This window comes from Aythya ferina, assembly GCF_964211825.1.
Source record: "Aythya ferina genome assembly, chromosome: 3".
Classification (NCBI taxonomy): Eukaryota; Metazoa; Chordata; class Aves; order Anseriformes; family Anatidae; genus Aythya; species Aythya ferina.
The window spans coordinates 1,117,433-1,128,258 of record NC_140298.1 but is presented as its reverse complement, the minus strand read 5'-3'; the positions used below and the strand labels follow the sequence as shown (position 1 = coordinate 1,128,258).

The 10,826-nt window shown below is 47.9% G+C and overlaps 1 long non-coding RNA gene across 1 annotated transcript; it reads left to right on the top strand.

Moving 5' to 3' along the window:
• Positions 1-2,476: 2,476 nt before the first annotated feature.
• On the top strand, positions 2,477-10,599 carry LOC311434753. The gene is made up of 3 exons (XR_014691710.1): positions 2,477-2,692; positions 6,010-6,090; positions 10,406-10,599. It is a non-coding gene; the product is annotated as an uncharacterized lncRNA (long non-coding RNA).
• Positions 10,600-10,826: the final 227 nt, after the last annotated feature.

Sequence of the window (10,826 nt, the reverse complement as noted above, 5' to 3'; positions counted from 1 at the left end):
GCTGAGGGGCCTCTCCACGGCATTGCTCCTGAGGTGGCATTTTCCCTGTCCGCGCCCCTCAGCTTTCCTACCCTTGGCTTTGGGACCTGCTCAGTCGTGGTGGTGGCTACTTGAACCTTGGCACCCAACTGTGCTGCAGCCAAGGTTCACAGGGGGGAGGATGGGGCTGCTGGGTGCTGCAGGGTCCAGGCAGGAGGAGCTGGTGGACACCTGCCAAGGGGAACCCTTTGCAGGCCCTTGTGCTTGGTGCCTTCCTTGGTGCCCTTCTAAAGGCAAAGCAATTGTTTTTTGGTGGCTTCAAGGCTGTTCTCGTGCCATCTGGACTCCTCCTAAATTTCCCGCTGCTGCAGCCAAGGGACACTGTGTGAATTCCCGCCTTTAGACACTCTGATATTTCTAGCCCTGTGGGTTGGACAGGAAGTTCTGGAAATAATTGAAGATGACAAGTATGAGTTTAGCCAATGTGATTTATGCAGATATTTTTCTGAATCCTCCCAATCCTCAGCCCTCCCTTCCGACACGTTTCGCTGCCCTGACAGCCACAGTGGGGACGAAGCAAGGCCATCATCCCATGCAGCCCAGCTGGCTACAAGGTACGATGACATGCGGGGGACCTCAGGATGACCTGGTGACACCAAACAGCTCCCACACCTTCTCCTTTTGAGCCAAGGCACCTGTGATGTTGCCCATGCGACCCCAACAAAACCACTCAATTAAGGCGAGAGATGTGTGGGGCTGCGGGGACCGTGCCCCTCTGCCTGGTGCTTCCACCCGCCTGCGCTGCTCGCCACTTGTCCAAACAGCCGTAAATCACCACCGATTCCCAGCTCTCACTGGGGAGCTTGGCGCTTCAAAGGCAGCAAGCGCAACCCTCTGGTGAGTCGCATGAGGACCCCCCAGGCTTCTCCATCACAGGGCTGCCACCAGCCACCCCAGCAGTGCGCACCCATGGGTGCACAAAGCAGACCCTTGCACCACTTCCTAGCTTGCTCCTCTGCCAAATGTCAGCGCTCGCTCACCCCACCAGCATTTTTTGTTTGTTTTTGTTTTTCCTATTGTAAGTTCTTCCCAAGTATTAGAAAGAGAGTAAAAAGGGCACCAGAGATATTGTAATCCGCTTGTCTGGAGCTCAGAGGCAAATCCCTGGTCTGCACCCCCAATAACCCACACAAAACGGCAAAGTGAGAGTGCTGGACATCAGCGTTTCTTGGCACTGTCTCATTGGGCAGGCTACAGCCCCAGGAAAAAAGAAAAAAGAAAAAAAAAAAAAGTATATTTGCATTTACTGATGCATTTACATTTGCTAGGTTAGTGGAGAACTGTCCAGCGGCACCAAGCTGCTGTCCATTCCTTTTTCACCCTTAGTCACTTAGTTTTCTTCCTTGTCATTATATTTTATTTTATTTTATTTTATTTGAGGCTTTTTAACACTGCAGAGGAAGCAGAGGTTATAGTGGGCGTTTTACATGCGAGGGGGTGACACAGCATATTCAGCTGGGAATGTCATTTCCTTCACGTGTGACCCGAGCATCAGATGTTTGCCTTCCCAGGAATCAAGGTGAAGAAGAGCAAACACACACTCGGACCAGGAAAATAATGAAAGGCAGGGGCTGGGCTGAGCTGTACAGGCACAGAGGCAGAGCCTGCTGGCTGCCCACAAGCCAATGGTGTGTGGAAAACTCATCAGTGGGCAGCCTGCCAGAGCCGAACTGTGCCTATGGGTGGTCACTAACAAAGAGTAGAAAAAGAGGAAGAAAAAGAAAGAAAAGCCTGCACTCAGATGATTTTCCATGATGGGCACTGTCTTACTGAGCAGTCCAAGCAGCGTAACCATCACCCTCCTGCTGAAAGACAAAATGTCAGCGGAGGAAGGGGCGGAGTGCCCATGGTGCTGGGAGGCTTTGGGACAGCCGTGTGGCTGCATGTGGTGGCACTTCAGGTGGCTGTGTCACTAGGGCTGCCCCTGCCTGTAGCAGCCCCTGCCCCAGCCACCCCATGCCTTCACCTGTGCGTGTAACGTCCCAGAAATGTGCTTCTCATATCCCCACACCTGCTGTGAGCCCACCTGCTTGTGGGCTCCAAAATAACGCCACTGGACTTGAGGAAACTGAGAAGGGAAATTTCAACAGGGCAACGCTGCATTTCCAAAAACGTGTTCAACTTCAGATGTAGTCTCTGCTCCCTGCCTGCATGTTCACAGTGAAGGGAGGCCCTTACCCCATGCCCCTACGAGCGCCCCATAGGCACACAGCTGCCTCTGATTGCAGCAGCATGGTGGGAGCAAGAGCAGTGAATGGGCACCCTCAGGCTGTGCCAGGGAGCTCTATCCCAGCTGGGACCAGCCCAGCAGCCCCTGGCCCCCAGGCACCTGCACTTAGGCAGGGGCCAGGCAGCCCCGGGGTGCTGATCCCCCACACCTGTGCCACATTGTCACCTCCCCACCCAGCTGCTCAGGCCTATTTAAGCCCTCCCCAGGGAAGCAATATTGGTTGGTCCTTGAGGGGGGGGGGGGGGTCTGGAGTCTGGTGTCTGGTGTCTGGTTGGGTCCCTCTATGCTGTCCCTTCCCCTGTGGGGCCTGGCCCAGCTCTGCTGCAATGGGGTTGTGGAGAGGGTGTGAGGCTCCCAGGGAGTTTGGTGGTATTGCAGCAGGAGATGTCTTGGAGAAGAGGATGGGGCAGAGCCTGAGCAAATGTAAGGTGATAAGATATGGGAAAATAGAGAAAGATGTGGGAGGGCTGTGAATGGGCTGATGACCAGGCTGCAATGTGCAGCTGGTTTGGTTATGAAGGGCTCTGGGGGGCTTTTTGGTGAAGCAATAGCTGCTGCTGGCTGAGAGGAACGGAGTGGCTGTGCTTTGCCTCCAATAAACATGTTACAAGCTGCCAGCTTGATAGCTCAGGGGCTGCAGCTCCTCTTTGTAGGCACATGGAAGTTATTGATGCCTGTGCTGTGCTACGTTGGTAGCAGCTGGATGGCTGGGCTCTGCAGCTTGCAGTCTCAATGAGCAAGAGACTGTGCTGGGGTTATTTGTAAGGGTGTGTGCTGCTGCCTCCCTGGGATGTGTCCTGAACATCCAGTGGGTGCTGGGAGGGAGCTTACCTTCCCTCTTAGCAGAGGTGTTAATAGAGGCTCTTTTCTATGGGCATCTGCTAGTTTTCATTTTATCCCCCCTAATTTGTTGAGATCTAATTCTTTTTCCTGTTTGGCCAGGGCTGAGCAGCAGACTGAAAAGCAATGGGAAGACGCTTCTGGTTTGGTGGAGGGATGTGTACTTGAGAGATTACACAAACCCCACTTCTTTAGGAAGCCAGGCTGAAAACCCACAATGCTTATTTTCTAAGAAAATAAACCGTTCCAATACATCAACTGTCTGCACATAGGCGGGACAATCACTGCTTAGCGAAATTACTATAATTTTCCCTTTTCTGTCCTTCCAAAATGACTCCTCTAGGCTTGGATCTCAGGCAGGCTATAAAATGTGGCTACTGAAAAAGTTGAGCATGTGGATGCTGTTTATTACATTACTGCTGAGTGCTTCTGTGTTGCAGGGCTCCGAGCTGGGGGAATTGGACAGTCGGGATTTCTATTCCAGATGTGTTTTGTGAGTGATCTGGAGGCTTTGCAAGTGAGGAGAGCTGCCCACAGGGCACAGCATCTCCCCGCTGGGCTCTGTGCTGCAGGGTGCTGTGGATGTGCATCAGACACTGGGTGCCTGTGGGTGCCCCTGCTGCCTGTGTGCCCTGATGGTGCTCAGGTGCATCTCCCCAGGAGGAAGGAGGGGTTTGAGCTAGGAGACACGGATGGTGAGGACTTGTCTGGGCTCCCTGCACAGTGGGGTTTCCTTGCTTTCAGGGCTGCTCAGCTCTCCCATCCTGCCTGGCTCCAGGCAAGGTAGGGTGCCTTTTGCTGCCCTGCTAGCTGCTGTGTCTGCAATTAGCTATTCCTGGCTGCACTACCGGAGCTGTTAGTTGGAGAATGGCTCAGGGGCCTCTGTAAGAACTACTTCAATTTACCCCTGAGCATGGCCATACCTGTACCTGTTTCCCATGGTATTTGTTGGGGTAGACATTAAGAAAATAATACAAGCTTTATTGAACATTATTGTTGGCTTGAATGCAGCTGGGGGGCCACACCTTCAGGTACTTCACTCGAGGTGCCTTTCTAACTGCTCTCTAGAAAAAGGGTGATAGTTCTGTTTGTCAGCTGTGCCCTGTGAGGCCCAGCATAGCAGAACAATGGGGTGGTGCCCTGAAGCTGTTGTTAGTCACTGGCTCTGGATCACTTCTCACCAAGAACAGCTGGTTTTGGGTCAGAAACCCCAATGGAAACAAGAAGTGTGGACAGGGTCCTGCTGAGCCCCCCAATACACAGAGAATTAATTGTAGGGAAAATTCTGTTTTGGGATCCAGCCCCCAAATCCCCTGTGTGCCCGAGGAATTTATTGGACCTAGCCCCAGATAAGGGGAGGTTAAATGGGCTCCCACACACATGCTCCTAGAGCTTTATGTGCTTGTAATATTCTAGGTTGTTTTCTGGTCCCTGATGATTTAATTCATTGTGTTTTGTATTTGTTTTATAACTGGCAAGCAGTTAATGTTATTGGCAAAAGAGTAAATAAAAGATAAATGGTGCCTGTATTCTAAAAAATAAAAGCCACATTGTTCAAAAACATGCAGGCACCCCAAAACCCATGTTCTCTGAAGCTTTGTATGACCTTCTGTTTCTGAGCTGTCTTGCACCTCTCACCTAGTTCAGGGGATGCTGGTGGTGGGTGAGGGCTTGCTGCATGTCTGGGGCTGGGCTGCTGTGAGTGGCTCTGGGTGCTCACCCCTCATGGGTGAGGGTGGCTGCTGCCCAGACAGCTGAGGGACCTGAGAGGCTGCAGCATGGGGAAAAATAAAAAATAAAATACAAGGAGGGGTTGGGGCCTAAGAAAGTGTGAGTCTGGCAAGAGATTTGAATCTCTGAGGCAAATAAAAGTAAATGTTGCTCTTGCTAAAGCTGCCTATTAAAATTTCCATTCACCAGCTTTTCTCCTTCATTAAGACTAATGAACAGAGTAGTCTTGGCCTTTCTTTGCTCCCTTGCTTGTGCCTGCAGGCTTTGTCATCAGACCCCCCTGCAGCACCAAACCTTGTGTTTTCCCTGTGTTGTCTTCCCTTTGTGCCTGGGGTGAAACCTTGGCCCACTGACATCAGTGGCTGATTTGGGGAAAGCTGAGGTCTTATCCAGAACAATATTCTGATATAAAAAAAACGTTTACTAGCTGGCATCAGTGTATTGATGCTCAATCTTTCTGAGACCTCATTAGTACACAAATGGTTTTTTTAACCTCTGAAGTCCCCTATCCCGGTTCCTAGAGCTATTGAAGCAAATGAAAGCACCGGTTTTTCCCAGTCCCTGCTGGGTAAGCTCACAGGTTTGAGGACAGTGCTCCATTGCTGAGCCCCATGGTGCTGCAGCAGGAGCAGACCAGCACTGCCTGGTGTGACTAGAGTTACAGTAATTAAAGGGCTCTCTTTTTCCTTGTGAAAAAAGATGAGCTGACCAGGTTTCTGCACTGTTGTGGAGACTTAGCTCAGTGTGGTGGATGTTGTTCCTGTTCAGCCCCAAATGGAGCAGCCAAGTTTTACAGTGTGTCCCCAGCCCCGAGCTGGGCCCTCGGCTTCTGCCCCTGTTTGGGTGCCAGGAGGAGCAGGCAGTGTGAGCATGGCTTCAGGAAGCCAGTCACAGCTAGGTTGTGAAACGAGAGCTGCCTCCTAGCCTAATGCTTTAACCACAAACCCTGTCTCCAATGTACACTTTTTTCCTTGTATCCAAAACCCATTCAAGTGTCTGGAGCAGTTGAACATCTGGTATTAACTGCTCATCCCAGTTCTGAGTTTCAGAAAATGAATCTGAGCAATTGGATTAGTCACATCCCCAGCAGATGAGTTTACCCCTGCAGCTGACTGTCTCATTCCAACTCTTCCTGGGATTTTGACTTCTTGTTACCTGTTCCCTTCCAGGCCCATGTTCTTTTGAGTGACTGGGACTCTGTGCTGTGCCAGGGTGCTGGAGGACCCCTGCTGCCTGCTGGAGGAGCAGAGGTAAGGAAGGGACTTCGGTCTCTCTTGATTTTGCTGCTGCGCCTTGGTGTGTGGGACAGGGAGAAATTAGTATTGCTGTCTGAGCTGGGCCTGTCCTGCTTGGGGGGAATGAGCAGTGAGCAGGTGTGACCAGCATTGAGGGCTTGCTCTGTGCACAGAGATGAACAATGGCTTAATGGAAGTGCTGGGACTTCACCATGCAGCCAGATGTGTAATTTCCTCCCAGTGGAAATGTTGTGTGCTTGCTTGGTGGAGTTAGAAGTTGAGGATTAACTATGCTGCGGGAAAGTCACTGCTTTCTAAACAAAATATTTTGGAATATTCAAGCCTAAAACATTTGGATTGTGACACCTTGTAGGTGAAGTCTTTCATTTAGCAGTATCTCCTCTTAAAGTAAGCATTGTTGAAGTAAGGTTTTTCCCACAGATGTTGAGTTTGATGGACCTGCTTGTTCTGATGAGAAAGACTTTCAGCAGAAAATGTTTAACCTACTTGACTGTTAAACTTAATTCCCTACTAGTGCGGGTGCTCTGCTTCAGCTTTAAATTGCACTGTGACCTGTGTTCAAGTGTTCTTATGCCAGGCCTCCAAATGTGCATTGCTGTGAGCTGGAAGGTGTGCTGCATGGAGCTGTAGCTTAGCCAGGTGTTTTGGGGCTGGAGCTGTGCCTGGTGTCCATTACATGAATGGATGTCCGCATTGCAGCTGATGTTACTGGGAGTGCACAAGGGTGGTATGGATTTACTAATGGATGATGGAAGACCTCTGAAAGGCACAGTAAGGAACACCTCCCAATGTGGATGCTTAATCTGCTGGGAGGACGGGTGGGCATGAGGTGTTTTCAGTTCTAAATTTAAAAATATTACATAGATCAGGGCAGAGACTGTGGTTTAGAGAAGGAAGAGTGATCTGGGAAGCAGGATTCACCAGTGCCTCTCCTGGAAAACAGTTTTTATTTAACTTGAAAAACATGCCAATAACAGAAAACATAACTCATCTTGTGAAAGTTATAGTTGGCTGTAAAATAGAATACAGAAAACTTTCCTACTCAAGCTGAAATGTTTTTCTTTTAATTCCTTGGTATTCTCTCTGCAGCATTATAAACTCTAATTCATGTCTTGGCCTGGACTTCGAGATCTAGCTGTGTTTAGCAGAATGTAGCCCACTTTCAAAACTTTCGAGATTTTGTCACACACCTTCCCTAGCATTAAAAAATACCACATGTCAGTAGGTCTTTTTGCATTTATGGGATCTATGGCTTAGGGGAGAGGCAGAGAGGAGGATTGGAAGGTAAATAACTAACTAAATGGGTTTTAACTGCTGCATGTTTTAAATATCCTTTTAAAAACTAATATTGTAAACTGAGATGTGCTCCAAGTTCAGGGATTGCAGATGTCATTTATTTTCCTTCCAGGTAGTTCTTAGACCGTACAGTTCCGGCCATGATTTAATGTTGAGAGTTTAAATGGAACCGTATGTAATTAGACATCGGGCAATATAACAATGAGGATTTCTGATGTCCTGTGCATTTTGTAGGGACACGGCTTCCTGTGGGAGTTGTAGGCATTTTTAGAGCCGTGGAAAATGCTTGTCTCGCTTCCCCACCCAGACCCCTGTGATATGACCGATGCATCACTGTGGATGTGTCTTGGGGGGGGGGGGGGGGAGGGCGGTGCTGGGCTGGGGCAGGAGAGGGCAGCTTGGGCTTGTGTCTAAGCCTGACTTAAGCCTGACTTATGCACAGAGCCCCCATCTTGCTCCACCATGCTTTCCAAATGAAGAAGCAAGGGAACAGCTGCCCTTCTAGAGCAGAACAGCATTTGGGCTTTTGACTGGGGACATCATCTCAGATGTTGTTTTCATTTTGAAATAGTGTAAAACAAATGCTTTGGAAATTTCCAAGGAAGAAAATGAAAATAACCCCTGGTTATGTTTTCATTTTGTTGTCCTGAAACTCACAACAATGCTTTTTTAGATTTTTTGCATTACCCAAACTGTCGTGTATCCAGACATCACTCCCACTGGAGCATCTGCTCTGTTTGACGAGGGCTTGAATTCCATGAAAACTGTCTTATCTCCTGCAGACCGGCTCCGACCTATGCTTCCAGTCCGCTCCCCAGGCAGATCATAAAGCGTGTACTGCTGTACTGAGCACAGCTCCAATGCCTTTAGCCAATTAAGACTACATTAATTGTGGCTTGCCCTCAGGTGCATGCATGCCTGCCCCTTGCAGCAGATGTGCTGTCCCATCCCATTTGGCATCTAAAGCTCAGGGCGAGGCCATGGAGCAGTGCCTGTGGATGACCTGGCCAGCTTTTTGGGGTGTGTAAGCACCCTGTGGCTGAGATGCCATTAATGGGGTTTACTCCTCTGACATGTCATAAATCTTTATCACCATGTATGGCTGAGTTATAAATCTCATCTGCAAAGAGCAGTAAAACACCACCCAGTGTATAGGAAGGAGTCTTCATGGCTTTAAGTATTTGATGCCATTTTGAAGTGTTCAGTGTTTTGGAGATGTTATGTCCTTTTTAATCAGTGTTGTATGTCAGAAAGGGAAGGGGGATTTTATTAAATCTGGTGAAATAGTAGCATTGAAAAACTGCTCAAAGAAACAGTACAACCCTTAAACTGAAGGATTTTGTTTTGAAGTCTTATGTGAAACCTCTCTTTAATATTTCTAGTCTGAAAAGTGTGAAGGCAGAAACCTTAACTTGCTGACCAACAAGTTAGAAAGCCACGGAGCCCTGCCTGATGGGTGGCTTTGTGCAGCCAGCAGCCTGTTGCTGCTGTAAGCCATTGTCCCAGGCTCCCCCTGTAAGAGCAGCTTGTGAGTTTTGTGCTCTGCTTGTGGAAGAGGGGACAGGAGCACACAAACAGATGTGAGAATAAGTGCTTGGGGATGTTCAAGCATGTAAGGAAAAAAAGAAAATAGTTATTGATTTACTTGAAGAAACTGACTTTCCACCTTCGTCCTTTTGGGACGGATGCTCCTGAGCATGTTCTGCACCCAGCAGGATGAGCAGGGGACTGGTGGCAGAGCGCAACCACCTTGGTTTTGTGTGCAGGCAGCAGTGTGGTGGGGCTGGCAAAGATAAGATGTGCACCGAGGGGATGGATCTGTCATGCAGGGGATGCTGCCCTCTTCCCCTACCCCTTGCAGGTGGCACAAGACCTGTCTGTAAAGCATGGCATCATAATTTCAGTGGTGTGACTGTAAGATGCTGGTGTTTCACACCTGTGCCATTTGCTGTTGTCCATGTTTTGTTTTGGGTGGTTAGAAAAGTTCTGCTCACTGTACTCACAGGTGCTCTTGTGGGCCTCTTCTCTCCAGGATGGCTGTAGCGCTGTTTCTCCAGCGGCAGCTCATAGTTAATTATAATGAAACGAGTGCAACAAAGGTCTCCTATGAGGAGGGGGAAAAAGAAACAGCGCAAGTGCTAGACAGGTATTCGTCTGATGTTCATAACTCACAAAATATCAGTCGTTTGCAAAGTAAATGATTTATCATAGAAAAATAAAGCATGGTTTCCTACAGACTCCTTTCTAGAAACCTTGCATTTATTTACCTTCACAGCGTGGCTGTTTGAAAAAGGTATTTCTCATGAAATATTAAATGTGTTTTTTATTTTGGAAGAGTTCTCAACGGTTGGGGGAAGTAGAAATAAAGCTAACTAGAAAACTGCAAACCTGCAAGTGAGAAGAAAAGCTGCAGCTTTTGTCTATCCTTTTGGAGAGGCAAACTGTGAGTGTCAGTAAAATGCTTTTTTTTCAGTGGTGCTCCCTGACCAGCCACAATTTAAAAGACTGAAATGTTTGTGCAAGATGGCTTCCTTGAAGTCTAATATTAGTACCTTATGCTGGAATAATATAGCAACAAATTCACCGTTTTTCTCCTGATCTGGACAGTGGGTCCACAGGGCAGCTAGGAATGTGCTGCAGGAGGATTTATGGCATGTGCTGTCTGCCAGCATTCAGCTGAGAGCAGCTCTTATTTTAAATGATAGCTGGATATATTTTATCTGAAGTATTACAATAAAAATAGAACTGTGCATGATATTTTTTATTTCACAATGGCACTAATCAGGATTCTTAAAAGGAGGAAGAAAGCTTTGTTTCAGTGAGTTCGGTACTTGCTTCCAGGTGAACAAAATGCTTTTGTGGATTTTTTTCTTGCTTTCTTTTTTCAAAGAAGTGGCTTCTTTTGCAGTTTTTTAAATAACTGCCAAAGTGCAGTTATTTAATTGCTGAGAGAACCAGTGCTGCAAGTAAAACATGGACAAAAAGCTATCTGATTTATTCTGTTTTCCTGCAGGTACTGTCCCACACATGCGAAGCTGAGCTTGTGAAGTATCACATAACTAAATGAGAAGCTGTAAGGAACTCAGCAGTGTGAAATAAGTAGCACGCACTGTTCATGCTTGCCTCCGTGTATGATCAGAAATATCTCTTTGCATGAATTAGAGACAGCCTCCTAGCTCAGGGTCCTTAATAAACATGCATGCCTTATCTTGTCTTCTTTCCCCTCCCCAGCAGAAAGAGATCTTCCACTCCCTGCTTCAGGTGCTGGAGCTGGGCTTTGGGTAGTACACAATGGATTCTCACAGTCCTGCAGGTAAATGAAAACAGTATCCGATTGCCAAAAGCCTATGGAAATACATGGAAATCTGCATTTAAACAGGGTTTATGTCAGGCAGTGCAATGACAAGCTGGTACATCAGTTTTCAAACATCTAA